The sequence below is a fragment of the Pelodiscus sinensis genome, chromosome 6 (genome assembly GCF_052426305.1).
Source record: "Pelodiscus sinensis isolate ZL-2025 chromosome 6, ASM5242630v1, whole genome shotgun sequence".
NCBI classification, from domain to species: domain Eukaryota; kingdom Metazoa; phylum Chordata; order Testudines; family Trionychidae; genus Pelodiscus; species Pelodiscus sinensis.
Window position 1 is genome coordinate 85,802,127 of NC_143057.1, and position 23,509 is coordinate 85,825,635.

Genomic DNA, 23,509 nt, shown 5'->3' on the forward strand with positions numbered 1-23,509 from the left:
GCCACACTTACGGGGATATAGGTTTACTTTGACAATAATACAAAGGTAAAACTCCTAAAAATCTGTTCCAAGGCATAATTCTTACTCAGAGATTAGCTGAATGAAAGAGTTATTTTTTTATTTATAAGTTGTTAGGGGGTGACCTTCCTCTGGGCTCAGCTTGCATCTGGGAGGCTTAGAGCTGACTCCGCTGTAGACTTTCCAGACTCAACTTCCTCAAACAACTGCTTCAGCTGCTTGCAATTCCTTTTCCATACCAGATGTCTCTAGTTCACTCATTTATCAAGTTTGCTCCAGGCTTCAAGGCTCTGGGAGTTAGAATAAAGGGCTGAATTTAAAGAGCCCAAAGCTGAGCCTATTGGGGAGGGGCTTTTAGAATGGGGGTGGGCTTTGCCTGCCCACCTTCCCATGGTTTCAAATAGACCAAAGCTGCGCCTATGAAAAAGTCTATACCCTGGAAGGTCTAATACCTGTTAAGGGGTTCATTTGGACTTTCTGAGTTGGCCAGAGGCTCAAGCAGAGGTGAAAGTAAGGGGATGTGTCCTGGTGCACAGTTCTTGCAAGAGCTGGCTGAGCTGCAGCAAAAGACAGCAAGGAGCTATTTAAAGAGCTGGCAGGGACCAGGAATGTAATAGGAAAGTACCTGTAAGAAATTTTAATTTACTTTCACCCCTGGGCCCAAGCCACTGAAGATCCACCAAGCTGGTCAGAAGCCTAGAGAGGGTACCAGAGGAAAGAAAAAAAGCTATGATACTGTAACTTGCCACTCAGAGGTATATCAGAGGTAAGTGCCTGATTAAATATCTGTACAGTAATAGTTAAATCCTCTGAACGTCAGATTTCTCTAGTCTTTATTCCCCTGTATATTATAGTTAATGTCAAAAGGCTAAAGGCTGACTGTAGTAGGAAATCTAACTGTCATTTTTAAACTGATCAATTATTGAGGCAAATAGTATTTTTCTTGTGGTGTGTGTGTGGGGGGGGGATATAAATTAATGACATTAATAGACTTAAGAGGAAGGTCAGCACAGGTCTCTCAGGGGAAAGACCATCTCTGATATAGAGTGTTGAGGAATAGAGGAGAAAAAGTATGAGGATAGATGGAATAGAGCGCCCTGGAAATCCCTGAAAAAAAATTAGCAGTTAATTTGGATAGTGAATTAGAGATCCATGCAGAGAAGTGAGAAGGGGCATGCCCGTTACCCAGAGTTTACTGTTTCAGTTATTGAGTAATGATTTTGATGCTCTTTGCTATCTAGTTGTAGTTGGGGAAGAGGTCACAGGGAGGTCTGGGGTTTTTTTTTCCATTCCAGTCAGATAATGAGTGCAATGCACAATACAGTAGAACCTCAGAGGTCTGAATTCTTGGGGAATGGAGGCTGATTGTAACTGAAATATTTGTAACTTTGAAGAAAACTTTATGGCTGTTTTTTCAAAAGTTTTGAACTTTTTATGCAGAAGAAATATACTTCTTTCCTTTTATTATTTTAGTAGTTTACATTTAACATGGTACTGTATTGTTCATATTGTGGGGTGTGGTTTTTTTTTTTTTTTTGGTCTTTGCTGCTCCTTGATTTTTGTATTTACGACTCCAAATGAGGTGAGTGGTTGACTGGTCAGTTCATAACTCTGGTGTTTGTAACTGAGATTCTGTTGTATTCCAAACCTACTACTAGAGAACATTACATTGGGAGATCAGTCTATAGGAGGCACAGTTTAAGTAGGGGTTATGGTGAGTCCTGTTCTGCTTTGTGTATGGTATGGTCAGTTGTGCACATGAGAAGGGATTACATGTTGCTTCAAGGATCTGTAACATACAGTTAGGTGCAATTTTTCCTGATACATATTGGCTGTGGGTCCTGCTGGTCCACTGCCACAGAGAGCTCCAGGTCAAGGTGTGTGGGGACGGTGGCTATGGGGCCTTTGGCAAAAGGGGAGGAACCAAGGGCAGTCAGCCTTTAGTGCTGCCCAGATTGAGGTACCTTCCCCACCCAAACCTCAGAGCCATTCAGAGTGTCACTCTAGTGGCAATGCAAACAGGCTAGGGCTCTGGTGGCTGCCACAGTAGTGGTGTCTGGGCCCCTTTGACTCTTGGGACCAATTGCCTGCTTTGTCTTTCCCCTGTCAGTGGGCCTGCTGTAGACCAGCAGCATATCCTCTGCTGATAGAATGTTTTAGTGTCCACCATGCAGCTAGTTCTGCTATGCTCTACCTACTACTATGGAGTGTAGCCGCTTACAGCAGGCAGGGCTCTATTATGCCCGTAAGTAATAGTAAAGTAAGTTGTTAGAGATGCTTTATTGCAATTCTGAGAAATTTGTTTATTTCTGGTGAGACTCTTGTAGTCTGTGACAATTTAGCATGGCAACCTCATTATTTAAAATAGGGCCTAAGGATACAACCAAATATTAAAGAGCACTTAGTTTCACATCTGCTGAGACTTGGTAACTATTAAGGGATCTAGGGGAGAACATATCTAAAAATAGCAGCTTGATTGAAGACTGCAAATAAAATTTTTAGGAAAGAAAGGTCATGGTTCATTAATGCCGACTTCTGGGACTCTCTTGGCATGTTGCTGTTCTCTAAGGGCAGACAAGAAAAATGCAAAAGACATTATGGATAATAATTTAGAAAACACCAACAGAATTTTCTGTGTGAAGCAAGTACAATGTTCTAGAGGTGTAATAGGAGCAGATTCTATGAAGACAGAGTGTTAACTTAATAACAAGCTGGAAACAATAGGCTTTTTTTCTCTGAAAAGAGGCCATTGTGTGGTATAGCAGGAATCAAATGTGTATCTTTATCTTTTTTCTTCTAATTAGGTTATATGAACCCTTTAAGATCTGTTTCACTATTCATGTGTTCACTATTCAAGTATGGGTTCAAAGATTTTCATAAACTTTATTTTTTCAGATAAATTTTCACATTTTAAAGCCATAATCCTGCCATAAAACTTTGAGTTTTTCCACTCCATTATAACATTAAAAGCAGCTTCATTTAAAAAATGGAACAATAAACCCAGATAATCTGGACTGAACTTCTTGATTGTTTTTTTTATTAAAGAAGACAAGATATACAAGACTATAATTTCTGTGCATAGTCAATTTGTTGTCTTACTACTTTGAAGAAAGCACATCTTAAACACTCACCAAATATTTTCACTTGTTGGTACATAATATTGATTGTCAAATTGCCTAATTACTGGAGTTTTGTTTGCAAAACCAGAAGTATAAAGCTGTCTTTTTGGTTTTAAAAAATACTTTTGGCCTAATGATGGGACAAGTAAACAATATACTGCAAATTGCAGCCTTGTTACATTGCAATATAGATAATATACATAGGCTATGTCTACACTGTAGCTTTCTTGCGGAAAAGCTTATGCAAATGAAGCATGGCGTGGAATATTGCCATGCTTCATTTGCATAATTAATTAGCAGCCGCTTTGTGCAAGAGGCTTTTGCGCAAAAAGGAGCTGTGTAGATGGCTCCTTTTTGCGCAAAAGCCTCTTGCACAAAAGCGGCTGCTAATTAATTGCGCAAATGAAGTGCGGCAGTATTTCACGCTGCGCTTCATTTGCATAAGCTTTTCTGCAAGAAGTCTACAGTGTAGATGTAGCCATAGTGACTAATTTTCTTTTTAAGTCACAGATTTTATGTTTTAAGACCCAATAAGACCATTGTGACTTAAGTCTGTCTTCCCTCTGACCGAAAAGCCCTACCAAATTCATGGCCATGAAAAATGCATTGTACACCATGAAATCTGGTCTCTTCCCCCATTAAATCTGGTCTTTTTTGTGTTTTTTACCCTTTACCGTACAGATTTCATCAGGGAGAGTCTGTCGCCATGGTTCTCAAATTGTGGGCCCTGCCAAAAAGGAGTTTCAGAGATGTTGCGAGGTTATTTTAGGGGTGGTCATATCATCCTTATTTCTATATTTCCTTCAGAGCTGGGTGGTTGGAGAGCAGTGGCTGTTGCTGGGTACCCAGCTCTAAAAGCAGCATTCTCCCAGCAGCAGTGCAAAAGTAAGAATGGCATTACCATATCCTGCTATCTTTACTTCTGCACTTTTGCTGCTGTTGGCTCTGTTTTTAAAGCTGGCCTCCTGGCCAGTAGCCATTGCTCTCCAGCTGCCCAGCTTTGAAGGCAGTGTGCTACCAGCAGCAATGCAGAAGTCAGAATAGTAGTACTGCAAGCTTCCCCCATAATAATCCTGTGAACACCAACCTTCTGCTCCCAAACTTATTTTTGGATCAGGACTCCTACAATAACAACATCGAACTTTCAAATGTAAATATCTGAAATAATGACATTTATTATTTTTAAAATTCTTCGACCATGAAACTGATCCAAGTGGACTGTGCATTTGGTAGGGCCTACTCATAATACAGCCATGAAACTTCACCCAGTAATTCCTATAACAAACCTGTTAACTTGCCACATTGTGGTGGGGTTTGGAGGTCAGGACTATAGGAAGACCAGAATGTATTATTTACTGTAGATTTAGCTCAGGAACTCTGAATGTGGTGTTACTGTGTATGTGGCTCTGTCAGAACTGCTTGTGGCTCCCTCTAATGTATCGCTTTGGCTAAGGCAGAGGTGGGGAATCTGCAGGCCAGGCCACCACTTCCTACAGTTCCCATTAGCCAGGAATGTTGAATCATGCCAACTGGGAGCTGCAGGGCTCTGTGCTTGTGGACACTCAGTAAACAAACCATCTTGCAGCCTACCAGCAGGCTAACCCTGATGATGCACGTGCAGCCTGTCTGCCCAGAGGCTATGTCCCCTGCCTTAAAGGGACATATTCTCATTGCTCCGTATTTTCTGTTGAAGAACTTATTCATCATTAATCAAAATGACAGTTTGTTTCTATCACTCTATAATGAACTTGACTTGCTAAAACTATTGTCAATTAGTTCCTGAGGTTTTCTATGCAGTCCAGTTGATCTGTGTGGAAAATGGGACTGCCTCTGGATTAGCAGGTTTAGTCACATGCTCCATTTCCCTTCCTGTTTCTGTTACTGAAGTTCATTTCTGTTACTGAAGTTTCTTCCTTATCCTCCTCCCTTTCTTTGGGAATGTATTGTAGATTTACCCTGTTCCTTCAGTCATTCTTTTCTTCAGGAGTAACTGCTTCATATGCCCTATGAGCCACTGCATGGGAAACTATTGGCTTTTGTTCCCAATGATTTCCATCGCAAACACACACAACATCCTGAACCTGTAGAGGCTCTGATTCTTGTGAACCTCTGTTGTTGTGCATTTTTTGTTTTTTCTTATCAGCTTTCTTCAACCCTTTTACAGCATGGTTATTGTTAACAGCATTTTCTACAAAATGAGGCAGTCTTGGTTTTTAGTTTTCTGGTTAACAGACTTTCTGGAGATAACCCCACATCTCAGAAGTGCTGCCCTATAGATAAGCAATGCCAAGTAAGGATCTGAAGTTGATGCTTTCACTTTTTTTAGTAGCATCTTCATTATTTTTACACCTTTCTCTAAGGGTATGTCTACATAACGGAGGAAGATTGAAGCTTCTGCTGTCGATCTTCCAGAGTTTGAATTATCAGTCTAGTTAAGAAAGCTAATTTGAAATGAGGAGGACTCCGGTTAATGCTGGCTCAGAGTGCCTTTTGCCCGAGGCCCCCCTGCAGAGGGTTCTCTGGGGTGTCAAACAGAGAAAATGTTGCAAAACCACTGCCTTTCCCCTTGCTTCACAGGGTTCTTAGATGAGATATCTAGCCTTGTAACGTGGCCACACTTTTTGTTGTTGAAAAACAAATTATTCACTGCTTCAGCCAAGGAGAAAGTTAGTGCTTTCTATAGGAAAATGTAGATGGAAATATGTTATCCATGTTTTTAATGTGTAAATTTATATGCCCTTTAAATTTGCAAATGGTACATTTATATGGCAGCATCTCTGCTGTTGATGCCTATGCAGACATTTTTGTACGTGTGTTGGGGATAATTCTTTACTGATGTCTCATCTGAAGGATTTCCTGTTGAAATGTCTTGCAAAATGGGACAATATTACTGTGTGTTATGCTTTATCCTTTTGTTTTGTCTTATTTTGTTTAAAACTGAAAAATATAGCGTAGGACCCTCCTCCTGCTGCTTTGAATTTGAGGGAAATTCCTGTTCACGTGAGTCTGTTTTTATTGTTGAGGTATATCTGCCAATAATCACCCTAACTAATAGAGTGTACCTCTCTCAGAACTGAAAATCAATTAAATATAATTAAACAAATTCACTGACAGAAGAACTTGCTGCTGCAGCTCATGTTTGTTCTGTTCCTGGATTCTGCTGGCTCATCCATTCATAAGGCAGGATGTCCTGTCAGTGAGATGAAGTACTTTAAGTCAAACTAATTTTTATTAGTGCATGTAGTTTTACTGCCAATTTAGCATTCTGGAAATTTAGCATAAACTATGATTTTTAAATCTTTTGAAACTCTGGTAATGCTGGAGTACTGGAAGAGAGGAAAGACTAGGAACTGTATTGGCAGATTTTTTTTTTTTTTTCAAAGCTACTGTCCAGCATGGTTCAGGTTTCTGCTTAATTGGTTACTCCTCTTTATCTGTCCTTTGCAAGTTCAATAGGACATGAATACACTACAGTAGTTCATATGAACTGAGAGGTTGATTCCCTGTGAGGTTCTGCATATTGTTGTCCCATTGAATCACTTTTAATTCCTCTGGTGGAAACTGAAGCTTCTTAGCACACTGCCATACTGGATACCTTAGCAAAAAGACCCAGAAAGTAATTTTTGTTCTTAAAAGATTCCATTCTGGATAAATGAGCAAAAATTCTGCTTTACTATGCCTTTTGGCTTTTGAAAAGCTATGAAATACATCCTATGAATATTTAATGCAGAAACACTAGTGAGGGAAATCCTTATGATTTAAGAAATGATTCAGTAGAAGTATAACTGCAGTTGATTGGCTTGCAACTCTGCATTGGATTTTGTGATCCTTTCATGAAAAAATAACCTCTGTAAAGTTCTGCTTTAGCTTATTACAAAAATCAGTTGATACAGAGTTCAGTTTCTTGTTTAAAATGAAAATCCTTTAATACTTGAAGTTAAAATGGAGTAAGGATCTATGTTCTGTTCAGTGACTTAGGAGCCATGGGTCTTTCCACTCAGCAGGAAATTGTACTTTTGACTGATGGTGCACTTAGGCAGCCAGTTCTTAAAGTCATTGTATTAATCTCTTTTGGCTATTGCGAGCACATCTTTTTACAGAGACCTGGTCTTCAAACATTATTTTGAAATGCATTCATGTCTTCCTGGCTTTCTCATGGTGCCTTCCAAAATAGGCACCAGAATTGCAGTAATGTAAAGATTTATCTCGGGGACTGGGACCACTGTGCAGCTAGATGCTGTTCGTATAGGTATTAAAAAGCCTCTCCCCGTGCCAGACAATTCACTGTCTAAACAGATCCTTTTGAAATAGGTGAATTTCTAGTTGCTTTTCTCCCATATCCTTCTGTGGTTATCATGTACCCTTTCCTTTTCTGTTACCCCTAGTGAGAGAGGGTTAAATGGGAATCCTCACTGGGTGAAACTGACCTTTGTAGAAAGTCACCATTAGGCTTTTGTACCTATTTAAACACTACTTAAAATAAATCTTACCTGGGCTTTGTGCAGGTGTGAAAGTCATGCAATATGAAGAGATTGTTTTACCCATTCCAGGGGTGCAATCATGGCCACACTGATAACAATGAATCTTTTGCTGTTGACCTCCGTAGAGCTAGGATTTTATACTGTGTGACAGTTATCAAAGTGAATGTATTTCCTGCCTCTTAGAATCTACAGTTTGCTTGACTTTTTCTTAATCTTTTTTTTTTTAATTTGAGCACCAATGAATGGTATATTTAAGATTTCAAGATGTTTATTACGACTAGTTTAATCATTAAACCAGTGTCCCCTGTTAACTGAAGTTGTTCCCGAACTGCATTACCTTAGTCATGTAATGCTTTTTTTCCTATTAGAATTCTTTGGATACATTGCAGCAGTCTTGATTTTTTTCAACACCTCCCCCTCCATTCCATTTCCTGTGGCAGTGTGGTGGTGGCTTTCTGTGTGCAAGTTATATTTAAAATGCAAAATAAACAAAGGCTTGAACATTAAAAGGTGGATTACTGTCTGATTGAACTCTAATTGAATTGCTTACACTGTGAATAAACAATCTGTTAAAGATGTGGATTGACACCACTGCTATTGAGGGAAATCTAGACTACTTGTTGATTTATACAAATGGATAATGACTACTTTGCAGTGTTCCATAAGAATCCATGGTGACTTTAAGGACTAAAATAACCTCTATATAGGCTCTCCTTTATGAGTTAACCACGGGGTATAATGTGTAAGATTTCTGTTAACTCTGCTTATCTGGATGGCTTTCTAAAACATGGCTGGTAATTCCAAGATCTGTTATGGGTTTGATGCAGTAGGAAATATTGAATTATAATCTATTGCTGATGTTATGCAGAAAGTCCAAACAGATGATCATAATGTTCCATTCTGACCCTAAACTTAACATTTTTTTTTTATCTAGTGTGGGTGGGGGGTGCTGGTGGTGGGAGGGGGAAGACTTCTCTCTCAATAGATATTAAGCCTGTATTAAATCTCAGTGAATGTGCCATAGTCTATATTACACAGTTAGCATTATTGTAGTGCTGCTTAATAAATTAAGATCTTCTGAAATATTTGAGTTGCCATTGTAGAACATAGAATTTCCTTTTTAAATAACCCATTGACTTAGTTTTGAGGGTATCTGTGCTGTGCATATTTGTGTACTTAATTACAGAGGAATAATGGTCCAGCATTTAGGGACCCAATGGAGACTTGGGTTCATATTCTCACACAGGCTCCTGGTGTGATCCATAAAAAGTCACACTGCCTTTGTGTGCTTGAGGTCCCTAGTTGTAAAACTCTCTGTCTTGCAGAGCTGTTATGGAATTTAGTACACTAAAGGTGCTGAGGTGCTCACATGCTACAAAAATTAGCCTTTTAAGAACCCAAAACAGGAGAAATGATCTCCTTCATTGGTCTCTCTAATCACCTAAAATGTAGGTCCACACTCTGTTCTCAGTTACAACAATGTAAATTTCAGTGTAATTCCACTAAAGTCAATGGAGTTATTCCATGTTTGTACTGATATAGTTGAAGAAAATCTCATCATTAGTATTTGAGAAGATAACTTTGAAACTGTAAGATATGCCTTCGCTGGTGGAAATTTTAATTGTGTTGCACAATTAATGTCTAGACAAATAATCTCTAGGTTATTGTTTTGCCAGGCTTGCGTGCCATCGCTATCATCATGCTTTCCTTTTTCTATCTCCCTCCTTCTAGTTGTGATGGCTGTTTTTTAGCTTTAGCTCTAGTTTTCCAAGTAGTAAAACCAAAGCTTTGGGGTCTGTAACTACTCAACCAGGAGCTTTGTAAAGGTAAAATAAATGTTTGTGTCTCCTGAACTCTAACTAGGGTTCACTTCTGCACTGCCTCAATTCATCTGTCACCTCTATGTACCAGCAGACTAAACAGTGTGATGTTGATAATGCTTTCTAATGTCAAACTAGTTTCATGGGATTTTTGTTGAATTTTGGGGTGAGGGATTAAGGAAGGGACTAGCTAAAAGAGAAGAAGGGGGATGTTTGTTACCACAGACACAAGGCTTCTGTAAGTATTAGTTAATATCTAGGATGCCAGTAGATGGCACTTAAGAATAAGTAGCATATTTCCTGGGATTTATAGGACCCGCTTTGCACCATAAATGGCTTTCTCTGGCTCTTTTTTACATGGAGCTTTTTATTAATTTCCCTTCAACATTATTAAGAGGATAAGGGAGAAGAAAGGGGGCAGGAAGGCAGAGGGAGGTGCATGGAGGGCAGAAGGAGTGAGGCTAGATTGAAGAGGGATGGTTTTGTGTTTGTGTGTGTGTGTCCATTTTGGGAAATGGAGCAGGGATGTTGGGGTTGGAGCAAGACGTCAGTCAGCATGGGAAGGCAAGCCTAGTATAAAAACTAGGGATGTCTGAGCTTTCTGCTGCCCCATCGATGTTTGTGCCTGCTGGCTGACTGCCAGAATTTTCCTCCCTATGGCCAGGGTTGCAGTCTTACTGCCTGGTGCCTTTGGAAGTACGGGAAGCTTGCTTTCTGTACAGTTCTGAGCCTGGGCAGTACAAGGGATAGGGAAGGGTTGGGGTTAACTTTTCATGTAACCACCTCATTTCTGCCCCTGTTTCTGCTGGAAAATGGCACTTCAAGGGGCTTCGTGCACCCAGAGAGGAGGACTGGTGTGAGGGGAAGATGGAAGGAAAAAAGTGGCAGAATAAACACTTCTGAAGATTCAGAGTTGGCTTGTTCTGTCATAATCCTTTGTCTTTCCTCCCTCCCCATGTGAAAATGACTTTGGGATTAGGCAGGAAGGAGACTGAATAAACTTGCAGTCTCTGATCAGTTTCTGGCACTCCTATCTCCGATGCAGCATAGCAGCTGAATAAGAAAGCAAAGCCCAGTAGTCATCCTTGAAGGAGGGAACAGAGCAGATCAAGAAACTGTGAAACAAAGGAAAGCTGTAGCAGATGACTGCTGAGGAATCCATGTTCTTCACAATCAACTTAGTCTCTTTTTAGTGGTAAGAAAATGATGAAATAGAGTTGGTGAGAGGATGCTTTCTTCTCCTGCCCTGCAGAGCAGAACTCCAAAATCTTTCTGAGGGAGCCCTTCATTTAGGGAGAAGTGAAATGCTGGTATTTACCATGTGTAACAAACTGAAACAACAAATAAAAATTGATTGAAAATGGGAAGCAGCAGTGGTCCAGTGTAACTGTCCCCAGGGAACATTTCCCTGTGTAGAAGTGCTGGTAAGCACTGCATTAACTTTAATGCTTTTGAAAAGATGCAGTTGGTCGTGAGATGGTGTAGTGTAGGACATCTCAAGGTTTTGTGTTATGTGCAATGACTTAGGAGATTGGACTTCTTCCTAGTAGTGAAAAAACAGATTTATTTAATAGTGACCTTATGAAGATTAATTACCCTTTCACAGTAGATTGTTAAAATTTGAACTAATTAACTCTTTATTGTGACAAATATAGGAAAACAAGAGGATATAATGCAAACATGGGAGTATATAAACATAGAACTTAATAGAAATACATGAAAGAATTGTGCAGACTAGTCACTGTAATAAGATGCATCAGTGTATTCAAGAGGGCTAGCTTTAGAAAAACAAACCAGAACATAGATACTGGAGGGGTGGGTGAGATTCTGTGGCCTGCATTGTGCAGGGGGTCAGACTAGATGATCATAATGGTCCCTTCTGACCTTAAAGTCTATGAGTCTATGAGTCTATGAGGATGACACTGAATAGGAGCCTGAGACAGGGATGTAATGATTCTATTATTAAGTTGTAATACCCAAGATAATCTTTTATCTTCTAATAAAACTTTATTAAAGGGAATCGTGTTTTTTTTTTTTATTTAAAGTTACCAAATCTGTGCTTGAAGAGCCAGAGTTGGGTTCTGAGCAGTGGTTTATGCTGGAGGGGAACTGGGAGAGGAGCATTTCCACAGGATTAGCAGCATGTGCTGGAGTTAGACTTACTAACCTACCAAAAGGTGCACCGGGCACTCTGCTCATTGTCAAGTAGACTCTGCAGACCACTGGAAGGAGGGTGAGTTCATGGGAACCTGCAATCCACAGCCTAGTCATACCAGGTTGCTATGCATGATTTGAGTACTTGAGTAATTCAGATGGTGGTTAGGGGTTTGTTGCAGGAGTAGGTTGGGGGGGGGGGGAATGCTCTATGACCTGCAATGTGTCATGTTGCAGAGTAGATGGTCATGTTGGTCCTTTCTGACCTTGAAGTCTATCATTCTAAGTAATAATCGGTCTGTGATGGGGTGTAACCCACCCAACCCCCGTACTGAGCAGGAGGTGATTAATTCAGCCCTGAGAGCAGAGGAGGCCACACTCCCTGTATCTTACTGGGCATGCTTGGTCTGCACTACTATAAAAGGAAGCATGTCAACTCAGTTGGGGTGGGCAGCTGGAGGGAGAGGATGTGCTGAGCCAGCTCACTGAAAACCCCAGCAACTACCTAAGGCCAGGATGCTACCATATAGGCTGGAGACTGAGACTGGATGCATCTAGGGAACCACACTAGATTCGGAGAGGCAAAGTAGTCAGAATGCAGAGGGAGGTGGTGAAACAGACTCAGGGAAGCAGGAAGCAGCCCAGGAGCAGCAATGGTCACTGGGTGAGTGAGCCACTGTTGGAGTCGGTGTGTTATAGTTAGCATTTCCCTACTGACTGAGTGGCGAGAGCAAGCCACTAACGGACCCTGGGCTGGGGTCCAATTGAGTTGGAGGGCCTGGATGACCCCCCCCTGTTAGGGGAAAAGTTTACATCCCCCATCTACTGACTCTTCAACAGACTTCTGCCTTGGGTTACTGTGGGACTATTGAACTGAGCTGCCCTGCCAAAAGTGGGTGAGCTTCAGGCTTCTCCCAAAGTGACCCATGGGTTGACTATTGGGTGGGGCTGTCCTGTCAGTAGGGGCAAAATATAGGCTGCACCCTGGGGCTTGAAGGCAGAGGGAATAAACAGACTGGGGTGAAAATAGAGGCACTGGCTGGGGAGAAGAAGGGTGGGGAGAAGTGCAATAAGGACAAAGTGGGCCACCCCATCCTGCCTAGGACAATGTCGTCCCCTTATCACTTGGACTATGTCACGGCTACACTCCCATGCAGAACTAGGCAGAATTTAGCCCAAATGGTGTTGGGGGAAGGGATTTCATCATATCCCTCACTATTTTAATTTGATAATGCACTAAACATCAAATTACAATTCGATTTTTTGACTGGGTATTTTTAAGCAACAGCATTTATTTTATTAAAAACATGACCATGAGTATGCATGTATATTCTATTAGGCATACAATATGCAATGCAATTAGGGGTCAGGCAATGATTAGGCAGCATAGAATCTTTGTTCCAAATTGTACACTGTCATTATTATTTCTGAGGCTGCAGTTGTGTTTCTTCAGTCTGATTCATTCTGAGTCATACAGCACATATCCTCATTGAAATGGGGGCACAGCAGAGAGGGCTGTCGTGCTTGTTCTGCACCATTAGGTAATTGTTTGAGTCTTTCTGCTGGGGATGTGTTGTGCAGGCAGTACAAAATGACTAGCGTGTGGGTGTCTGGTGGGAGGAATCAGACTTAGAATAAAAAATACCCAGTCCTGTTCTACAGCAATAACTTTTTTGACTTGAGCTTGAGTCTGAAAAACTCACTAGTATTTCTAGTGTCACAGTTTACAGATGATAATTCAAGATGTGAAAACTGTTAGCACAGGCCCAGACTCTCTAAAATGCTCAGGGAGGAGGATGCTCAACCACCGGCTCTACCCCCAGTCCACTCTTTCCTCGAGATCTCACCGTACCTTTTCCCATCCCCCCCCATCCATGTCCCACCCCTTCCCACTCAGCTCAGTTCCCTCTCCCAAGAGAGCCAGATCCTCGCTCCTCCCCCTTCCCTTTAGAACACTGCATAACAGCTGATCGTGGCTGGGTGGAAGGTGCAGGGTTGGAAAGGGAAGAGGTGATCTACAGGGCCCACTGGCAGGTGGGAGGTGATGGCTGGCTGCCTGTGACTGCTCAGCATCCACCATTTCCCTTCTCCCAGGGGTGCTTCAGAGCACTCAGAGTTGACAGCTATGGCTGTTTGTACATAGAACAGACCTGCTGGAATTCAAGGAATCCAGGAAAGAGTTGTATCTGTAGAGAACTGGCATTTGATTCTGATCTCTCGTCCCCTTTTATGCTTGTGTAACTCCATTATCTTAGTGAAATGGCTCCTGAATTACATTGGTGTGAGACAAATTGCCATCAGGTTCCTAGTCATGTGGGTGTGTTTTTAAGGGTTAACTCCTCAACCTTTTCAGTCGCCCAAACCGCAGCTTTCATCTGGCAGCCTCGGTTGGTAAGAAATGTGATCAGGCATGTTCTGGTGTGAGAGGGGTTTCTGTATCAGAGTGGAATGGCAAAGTGAGAGAGTTGCTTCCATACTGTAGTGTGTGTGTTAATTTGCTCATTCTCTTACTAGAATGCAGGAGTCATTTGACTATGAAGAAGTGGGGTCTCATGTTCCTCTACTACTTGGGGAGATATCAGATACAATGCAATAAGCCACAGCTGAGCTGACATACCTTGCCTCAAAGGGAGGAACCTAGATAGGGATGAGGTGTCTCTTCTTCCCCCATGCCATCAGCTATAAAGGACCATTATGAATAACTCTGAAAACATCTTTCCCTTACCTGTCTGTTTTATAGGGGAAGGAAAAAATGTCTGAATAGCTGATTTGGAGTAAAAGAGAACAAAACAGACTTGCTGATACAGAATGCTTCATTTTCAAGCACTGGTATAAGTACAATTGATTTGGTTCCGCAGCAGCAAGGACTTGTGCTGGGCAGAGACCTGAATAGCAGCTTCTGTGAATGACAAGAAATTTACTGTGTTAGTACAAAATAAACAGACCATAATAGTAACACTTAAAATAAAAATAAGTAGGTTATTGGTATTGCTTTCACGTGAGGTAGCATGCTATATTAGGGGAAAATAAATAAGCTAGATTTTCTTTTTCTAGACATGCCTTGTTTGTTTTAAATCTTTCTTTAGTTGGAAATATCATTCTTTAGTTGGAAATATGATCTATAGCTGTAAATTGAGAGCTTCTATTTTATCCATGTAGCTTGCAGTAAAACCTTTTGTCAGTTCTTTGTTTGAATTCAGTTCACATTGTCTTCTCATAGGCCACGGAGAGTTTCAATCTGTTCCAGAACAGTAAGCACAATCCATTAAACGCTGTTCCCTGTAGCCTTTGTTCCTAGTTGCATCCACTGCTGTAACTATATATGTGTGTCTGTGAATGCCCAGGGCTTGGGTGTATGAATGTGTGCCCGTGCGTGCGCGCGCACACACATATTTAAGCAGTCTTTCAAAATTGTTGTGAGAATTTACCAGCCCAGGTGCAAACAGGATGAAAATTACATTGAAAAAAACTGAAGATATTTTGCATTCCCTTAAAAAAAAAAAATCCACCTGGATGAATAGAATTTTGCAGGGCTGTGTTGACAGAATTGTTAGCACTGTACTATAAGTCTTTTAGTTGTATCGATTATCAGGTTAATCTGTGTGCAGTATATAAATTGTATATGCCAAAAACTGTGTTGCTCTAACAGACACTGACTAAACTTATTCCTTTGTGTTTAAAATACATGTTAACTGAGCTCATAATGTAAAACATTGCCTCTAAAACTTCAGGCCTGATATTCCCCAGGCATTTAAGCAAGTTTTACATTTTTCTAATGCCATTAATTTCAGTGGAGCAGCTCCTGACTTACACTGGCAGGAGATCAGAATTGGGCACTTATTAAACTTCTTGGCAGCAGGCATTGTATAGATTATGAATCATGTGTAAAGGAACTAGGGGTCATTAGATTAAAGCTGCAACCAACCATTTTCTTTTTGGAATAGATTTAAGACCACTGCTTTGTGAATGTGGGATGCAGCTGCCAAAAGGACGAGAGGAAGCAAGTCAATCAAGTAGCCTGGCCTGGCTCAGCACTGCAGGGAGCTACAGGGGAGAGAACACACATTCCTTTGATATATACCAAGCTCTGAAAATGGTGGAGTATTCTATATGCCCTTGAGAAATCTAGACAGGTGTTTGTAAGCCAGGCTGAAAGAATTATAGTTGGCTCAAAATGTAGCTGCACCCTTTCAAACTGTATTTTCTTTTGAAAAGTCCATGTAACGTCTACATGTTAATGAAGGGGAGCAATATCAAGTGAAAATAAGGCACAGAGCAGGGACAGCAGCTCCCTGAACTGATGCCCGATGTCTAAATCACAGAAGATCCTCTGTTTCTTGGGGCTCAGTCCTCCAAAAGCTTTGGCCCTGATCCCCAAATGCGATCCCTTAAACATGTGCTTAAGTTGAAGCGCATGTGTTGTCACATGCTTAAAATTGAAGTGCTTATGTGTTCTGTTGGACTAGGGCCAGAGTACTCGGCAGTTTGTAGGCTCAAACCCTTATTCTCTGTCTGGTACCTGAGGATCAGTAGTATGTCATGTTGGAGGCAGGGCCTTGGAGCAACTGCTTTAGTGTTGTTGACTCTTCTGATCATAGCAGGTGTTAAAAGTAAATATGAAGGAGTTAATGTTGCATCAGACAGGCTTAACTCCCTCTATGTCCTCAGTACTTCTCTCCAGGAAAAAGTGACTGCAATTGCAGGGGGAAGATTTTTGCAGCCTACTTCCTGAGGGAGCTATGCTGCCAGATGGAAGAGGAGTATCCAGGGAGCATCATGGAAGGTTCTGCTCTCTGCACCACTGCCCTGAGAATTCCTGGGAATGGAGTTTGCTGCGCTTTTTTTTTTTTTTTTTTAAAGAAAATTGTAGGGCTCCATGGAACTTGTTTGCCAACCTCTTCCTTTGCACAAGATCAGAACCACCCTCCCCCTCACACTCCATTATAAGCTTTAATCAGTAAAGATCTGCTAGACCTTTTAGATGTAAATAAAAGAAAAAAATACAGATACTATATATCCATCTAAATTGGCAGGAAAAATGCAGTTTGATAGAAATTCTTGTTCAAATTCTACAGTACGTGATCAGGAAATGAAATATTGAATCCTATTTTGTGCATGAGGCAAACCTAAGGTTAAAAACATAGGCTTAGATTCTCAGCTGCAGTGATGTTGCACCAGAACAGCTGGTGAGTGGCTTGAGTCCTCCTGCCTCAATTCTGAGATTGTGCTGGAGACCAAATGGCTAGAGAGCCAACTTAGTGGTCTCAGAGATGTTCTAAGTCAGGTGTAGCTGCTACAACTCCTTTGACATTGAAATAGATAATGATCTCTCAAGTATAGCAGCACTCAAGCCCCATTGTCATGACCAACATGCCCTCCATGCCTGAGCAGGGCTGATATAGTGATAGCTATGTCAGCTCTATCGACCAGGGTCTCCCTTTAACCTAGTGGACTCCCCAGGTAGCATCTAACATGCACCGAAGGGCCAGAGCAGGAAAGGTTTAGGATCTGGCCTATTGCCTGGACCAGAGACACTATTTTATTTTCACTGGCAACATGGCATCCTTGTTTTTGAATTATTATAAACATAAAAACAATTGAATGTAAATTGCAAATAATACATTAATCTCAGTTTCCTTTCGTTGTCTTCTCTCTATTTTTCTGTTGCTTGATCACTTCCAGTTGGGAATCAAACAGAGGGACTAGAATGCTAAAAGCTTTTCTCACAGCAGTGTGTATGTAGGAGTGTGTGTGTTATGAATGCCAGCACTGATTGCAACAGCATGAGCCAGCTTCAGGGAACAAAGGCTGTTTTCTCCATCCTGCCATTCTCTGTTCCAGAAATTAATCTTCAGTGTGTGCACACATACCCCATAAAACATCTCAGGAACTGGAAATCATCCCTTCCTCTGAATACAACATGCTCAACATGCTGCTGAAATCTTCACTCAAATGCTATTGAAACGAGTCGCTGAGCTGTAATATGGAATAATTTTAATACTACAATCTTTTTTAAGACTGTCTTTGAGCTCTGTTGTATGTTGTAGTAAAACATCCTTGACAAAAAAATACTCCATACATTATTCTAATATAGCAGTTGTTGGGATTCTTTTAAGATATGGAGATGGCACATATACCCTTCTTAAAAATGAGATGTCAGAGATTGGCATTCCTTTTAGGGATCTGACTCTTGACTATCAGAGATGGATATATTCTTGAAGCAGCTTACTAGTTGCAGGTAAAAAATGGACGAAGGGAACCCTAATGGGATTTTACACGTGTACATTCTGTCATGTACTCCAGTGGCAATGCCCAGCTTCTCACTGGCCTATTCAATCCTTTAAATTGCCTGCAAACACATTAAAGACATGTTTTGAAAATGTGACAATTACTGACCAAGGCAAGGTTGACATAAGAAGTTCAGATGTAAGAGGTTAAAAGTATTTTAATGTGTGTTGGGGAGCCGAGAAGGGAAATGATACATTTGCAGAAATTAATGAAAAACTATAGTGAATGGATAACTTTTTGTTGCTTGGTGGACAGAAAGCCTGTCTGAGTAGTTACATTCAGCCTGAAGTTCCCTTTGCTTGGCACTTATAGGGATGATCAGTCTCTATCCTTTGGAAACAAGGCAGACCCTTTTGGCATTGGTGCTGAAAAGAAGTATGGAGGGATCTGTATTCTTCTTACTTAGCCTCCTCCAGACACTAGGCAGAAATGCAAAAGGAGCCCAAATTAGTTCTTTTGCCTTGTCCTTCAAATCCCCCAGTAGCAGGGCAGAAAAGATTGCACTTACCCACTATTTAATATGAGAAAAATAAATGTTCATTAGCAGTACCTGTAAATGTAGGTGAGACCAAGGTAGTGCAATAGGGGTGGAGGAAAGGCGTTGCATTGGTGTTTAGGGCAGTATGGAAGCACACGGGGGAGGCAGATTGTGCTGTCTCTGATATGGCACATGTCATTGTATCTTGGTCCCTGAGGACCACCACAAACATATTTCTATGTAATAATACTTATAGCATGTCACAATTTCAAAGTGCTGTACAAGCAATTAAAGGCTGTACAAGCAATTAGGCACAGCCTTGAATAACGAAGGTGTTTAAACTACAACAATCCACAAGTAACCCCAGAAAGCATTATGACTCAGATGCACCTCTGAGTGTGGAAGTTTACTGATGGCCTATATTGTAACTAAATAACTGACCATTCAGTGCTGGTTTAGCTACTGTGGCCAATGTATATTAGTAGAGTGCAGGCTGTATTCCTTACCCATTGGTACCTGATGATGAAGGGAATATTAAAATCAGTGGTTATTATAACCTATTTAGTAAGGATAAAATGGGCACAAAGGGAGGGGCAGTGGCAAAAATGGCATCACCTATTTCAGAGATGCTGGTAAGTTGGAAGAAAATGGTCTTGAATGATTATGGGTTGATGTCCTAACAGTTAAAGTACAAAATGGTATTGTGATGCCAGTAAATCAAGTCCCAACTCTGGTCCAGGCTACAGATCTTATCTAAACTGACAAACTTACAGGTGGAAACCAATTGAGTTCACCTAATGTTAGTTTTGTTAAGACCAGTGCTTTTTCTGATGAGAATGTATTTAGTGGTTAGACTGACATGCTTGTAAATTGTGATGTTGGTATTCCATGCGATAAAATGTTTTGCTATATAATTTTGAAAATGTTTGTTCTAAATTGTGAACCCAGGTATGGGAATTGTCCCTCTGAACAAGTACCAGGACTATCAAACTCATACAGCTGTTCTCTGTGTACTGAAAATGCTTGTCAGCAATAGGTGCTGTCCAGCATCAATGGTGCTGATACGTCACTACTGGCTGAAACAAGGAAAAGATTGAGATTTGGGTTTATGTGAACTAGTGAAATAGGAGCAGTGACGCTGCAACACAATAAGGTGTATATAAATATGCAAGTTGTTTAGTAATTATGAAACTTTAAATGGTTAAAGATTGTCTTAAGCTGACACCTGAGAGAAAACAAAATGTCATCTATAAGGATTCAGAATTGTGAAAACCAAAATGGGTTGCCTTAGAAAGGCCTGACCCATGATGAACAGATGGGGCAGGGATAAAATAAAGGAGAGGTCAGTTAAGTATAACACATGGCTTCAAACAGGTCCGAAGCTAAAGGTGCAGGTTTTCAATCAAATCTACATTTTAAAGGGTTTGAAGGTGATTGGTGGGTTACTGTTTAAGGCAGACTGTGGACAGGCTTTAGTAAGTCCATGACAGTCTGAGTTCATGATCATCTATGTGAGTGAAAGACACCAGTGGGAGTGAAACAGTAGAAAAATCATTAAGACCAAGAAAGAGCATGTAAGAGTTAAAATCACCTTCCTTCTGCCCTCATATTGCTCCTAGCTTTGCTTCCTTCTGTGAAAAGAGGAAAAATCATCAATATGCCAAAGTGAATGTGGCTGCTTTGAATAAAAGGCAAAAATTGCATGGTGAAATTGTGATATCCAAGGTGCATCTGCCTTCACTCCCTTTATATTACTGGCATTTGAAATTCAGCCCCCAGTTAGATGTTACATGCTGTAAATGTATGTTCAGTCCTAGCATGTAGCAAGCTACCTCATCATATCGATAGTAGCCCAATGTCTGTGAGTCTGTAACTTTGATGTACACGGCCACACCCCCTGGCTGTGTACGTCAGCAGCCCGTCCCCCCTTCCCCTCCCTCCATGGCGCCTCGGCTGAGCACTGTGCCACTCAGCTGGGCAGTGACGGGGCGCAAGCAGCGACGGGGAGCAAGTGGCGACCTGCTTCATTTGGGGGGGAGGGAGGAGAATGGCCAGGAAGGGAGTGGTGCGGGCCGGGAAGGGGGGGGGCCTGGAAACAGCTAACGGGGGGGCAGTGGGGCTGGCTGGGGGAGATGGGGGGGGTAACAGGAAGCAGGGCTGGTCATGGGGGGGGGGGGTCGGGCGGAAGGGGGCTGGCCGCGGGATATCGGGGGGGACCGGCCGGGAGGGAGAAGAGCTGACTGGGAGTAAGGGGGGGAAGTGGGAAGCACAGCTGGGAGGGATTGGGGGCCGGAAGGGTGGCCAGGAGGAAGGAGGAGCAGGAAGCACAGCTGGGGGGGGCAGTGGTGCTGTCCGGGAGGAAGGAGGTCGGGAAGCAGAGCTGGCGGGGGCGAGCAGAGGTGCAGCAGTGCTGGCCGGGGAGATGAGGAAGAGGAATGGGCTGGCGGGAAGCAGAGCTGGGGTGTGTGCAAGGGGGATGGCCGGGGAAGATCAGGAGGGGAGAACTGGCCGGCCAGCCAGGAAGGGGGGGGGGGAGGGTGAGCAAATTGGCCGGCAGGGAGCAGGACTGACCTGGGCGCTTGCTGTCTGTCCCGCACAGGGTCCCAGCAGCGCACGAGTGAGGGGGAGGCTTCCCGTCCTCCGCACACTCAACCAACTGAGGGCTCCCGGTGGCAATTGTGGCCCCGCCTCCTACTCCCAGCCGTTCCCCCCTGCCCATGCCAGGCTTCTGTCCAATGCACAGCCAGAAAAATCAGAAAATACCGGACATTGCACATGTCCGGTATCTTCTGTTTTTTTTCCGGACAGAGCATGCAAATACCAGACTGTCTGGTACAATGCCAGACCCCTGGCAACCCTACCCGCCCCTCCTCCCCAATGGTGGCCTGACTGAGCACGCAACACTCAGCTGAGCTGCCACAGAGGGAGGGAAAGGGGGCAGGGCGGTGATGTACACGACCAAGGGGCGGGGCCGTGTATGTCACCACGTCTTCCCCCCCCCCCCCCGCCTCCCGCTGTGGCACTTAGCTGAGTGCTGCGCCTCTCAGTGGGGCCGCCGCGGGGGAACCAGCAGCGCAAGGGGCCATTTGGGCTCCCCAGCGGCGGGAGGGAAAGGGGGGGTTGGGTGGAGACGTAGAAGGCCAGGGGGTGGGACCATGTACGTCACCGCCCCCGCCCCCCTCACAGCAGCGTGGTTGAGCAGGCAACACTCAGCTAAGCACTACGGCGGGAGGGGAAGGTGAAGGAGAAAGGGGGTGGGGAGGGACGGAGGAGTGGGAGAGGCAGGAGGGGGAGAAGAGAAAGAAAGAGACCGAGAGAGAGGCAGGAGGCGGAGGAAAGCTGAGACAGAGAGGGGGAGGCAGCACGAGAGACCGGAGGCTCAGGAGAAAAGACCAAAGTGGAGGAGAGACCTGAAAATCCCATCTTATGACGGGCTAATTGGCTAGTTTTATATTGTTTATAAAGGATTGACTATAATGGCAGGTTTTAGAATCAAGAAATTAAGCTTGAGCATGGTATGGAGTAGGTATTAATTTGTCAGCTCATTGTTGAGTTCTGGATGAAACTGTCATGGACTCCTCAGTTGAATGAGCATTACACACCATGCTCTAATTTATCCTCTTAGAAGCAGCTTTTCTTCCCAGCCCTACTGGCACACCTGGTCTAAACGGGGAGCAAGAAATTGAGGACTCCCATTGCTCAGGTTGGCTTTCCCACTGCATTCGGCACAGTCGTCTTGGTGAAGCAACTATATTAACCATTTGGGAAGGTGGGCAGGAGGGAGTTGAAAGTGGATGGAGCCTTTTAGTGGGCCAGTAAGGTAGCATGTGGTTTGACATGTTTGCTCTCTTCTCAGAGCAGTGGGAAGGCCAGGTGGGTGACTATGATTTCCTGAGCCCAGGCTGCTTTGAGGTAATGGTGCAAGACCCAGCCCCTTGTTATGGGATAACTAGGTAACCCAATATTTCATATATCTGTGTGACAATCTCTAGGTGACCTGCTTATCCCTCTGCCTTAGCGCAAAAAAAAAAAAAAAAAAAAAAAGACTTGCTGGACCTAGACTTGGTGATAGCTCCTTGTCACTCTAGTTTATTAACTACTATAGACAACTCCTCAGCTTTCTGCCAGCCCTTGCTTTGACTCGCAAGTTTATCACAGTTCCTGAGTCCTCTGGAAAAACATCCTTCTGGAGCATCCAGCCCCTGCCACTGAATATTCACAGAAATTACCATGTTTGAGATCTCCAAAGAGACCATGTACACACTAGTTATTTGATTCAATTAGGCATTCACACTTTACTTAATATTACAGCTCTCAGATATACTTAGGACAAAACACAGTGGCATTTATTAATGAAAGTAGAAATGTAAGACTGAGAAAAGACAGTGGAAACTGATATGGCTACAAATAAAACAGAGACCATGCATAATGCTAGCAAGCTAAAAACCTCTAAGCTAAGTTTCTCACTTAAAGCAATCTCTTAGCATTACCAGCCCCCCAGGATCTAGCTTTCATGGCGCTCAGACTTCCCTTTACTCTGTAAAAGATGGATAACTATGGGGTTCTATTTCCTCCTGCTTATGATCCAGAAACCCTTTGAAATGGATCCCTTTGAATTGTACCGTTAGGCAAAGTTCTTGTCTGCTGTGTGTTTGGTCATATTAACACTACAGTGTTTTTCCTCATTTTCCTTATAATTTACTTTTCCTGTTGACTTCAGCCGGGCCAGAATCTTGCCCATTGTACTTGAGGTGCTTTTTGAATAAGGACTCCAAATCTGCTGAAATCCATCTCATTCTAAGTGGTGGGGTTTGTTTGTTTTTTTGTCTAGTTTGCAAAACCATTTTCTTGGCTGAACAAGTCATTTGCTGAATAGAGGCCCATATCTGCATGCACATTAGATGCTTGAATATAATTTCTAAATGAAAATCAGACTTACAGAGGAAAAACACTTATCCACACTCCAGTGGTGCTTTTCTAGTGGAACCTGAAGTCAACATTGACATGTTTTGTTTATTCCCTTGTTTAAGCACTGGAGAAATATATTTAGATGAAGTAGTTTCCCAGATCTTTTATTTTACTTCAGATTTTAAAAATCAGGTGAATAATGCAATAACAATTTTGTAGGTTTGGTCAACAGGGGATTTCAAA

At 42.4% G+C, this 23,509-nt stretch overlaps 1 long non-coding RNA gene across 1 annotated transcript in view; it reads left to right on the forward strand.

Annotated features, from left to right (window-relative positions):
* The first annotated feature begins 354 nt into the window (after positions 1-354).
* LOC142829925 (uncharacterized) overlaps positions 355-23,509 on the forward strand; it is a 118,773-nt gene continuing 95,618 nt past the window's right edge. Inside the window, exon 1 of the long non-coding RNA XR_012904852.2 lies at positions 355-784. This is a non-coding gene — a long non-coding RNA (uncharacterized LOC142829925). The remainder of the gene's footprint in view (positions 785-23,509) is intronic.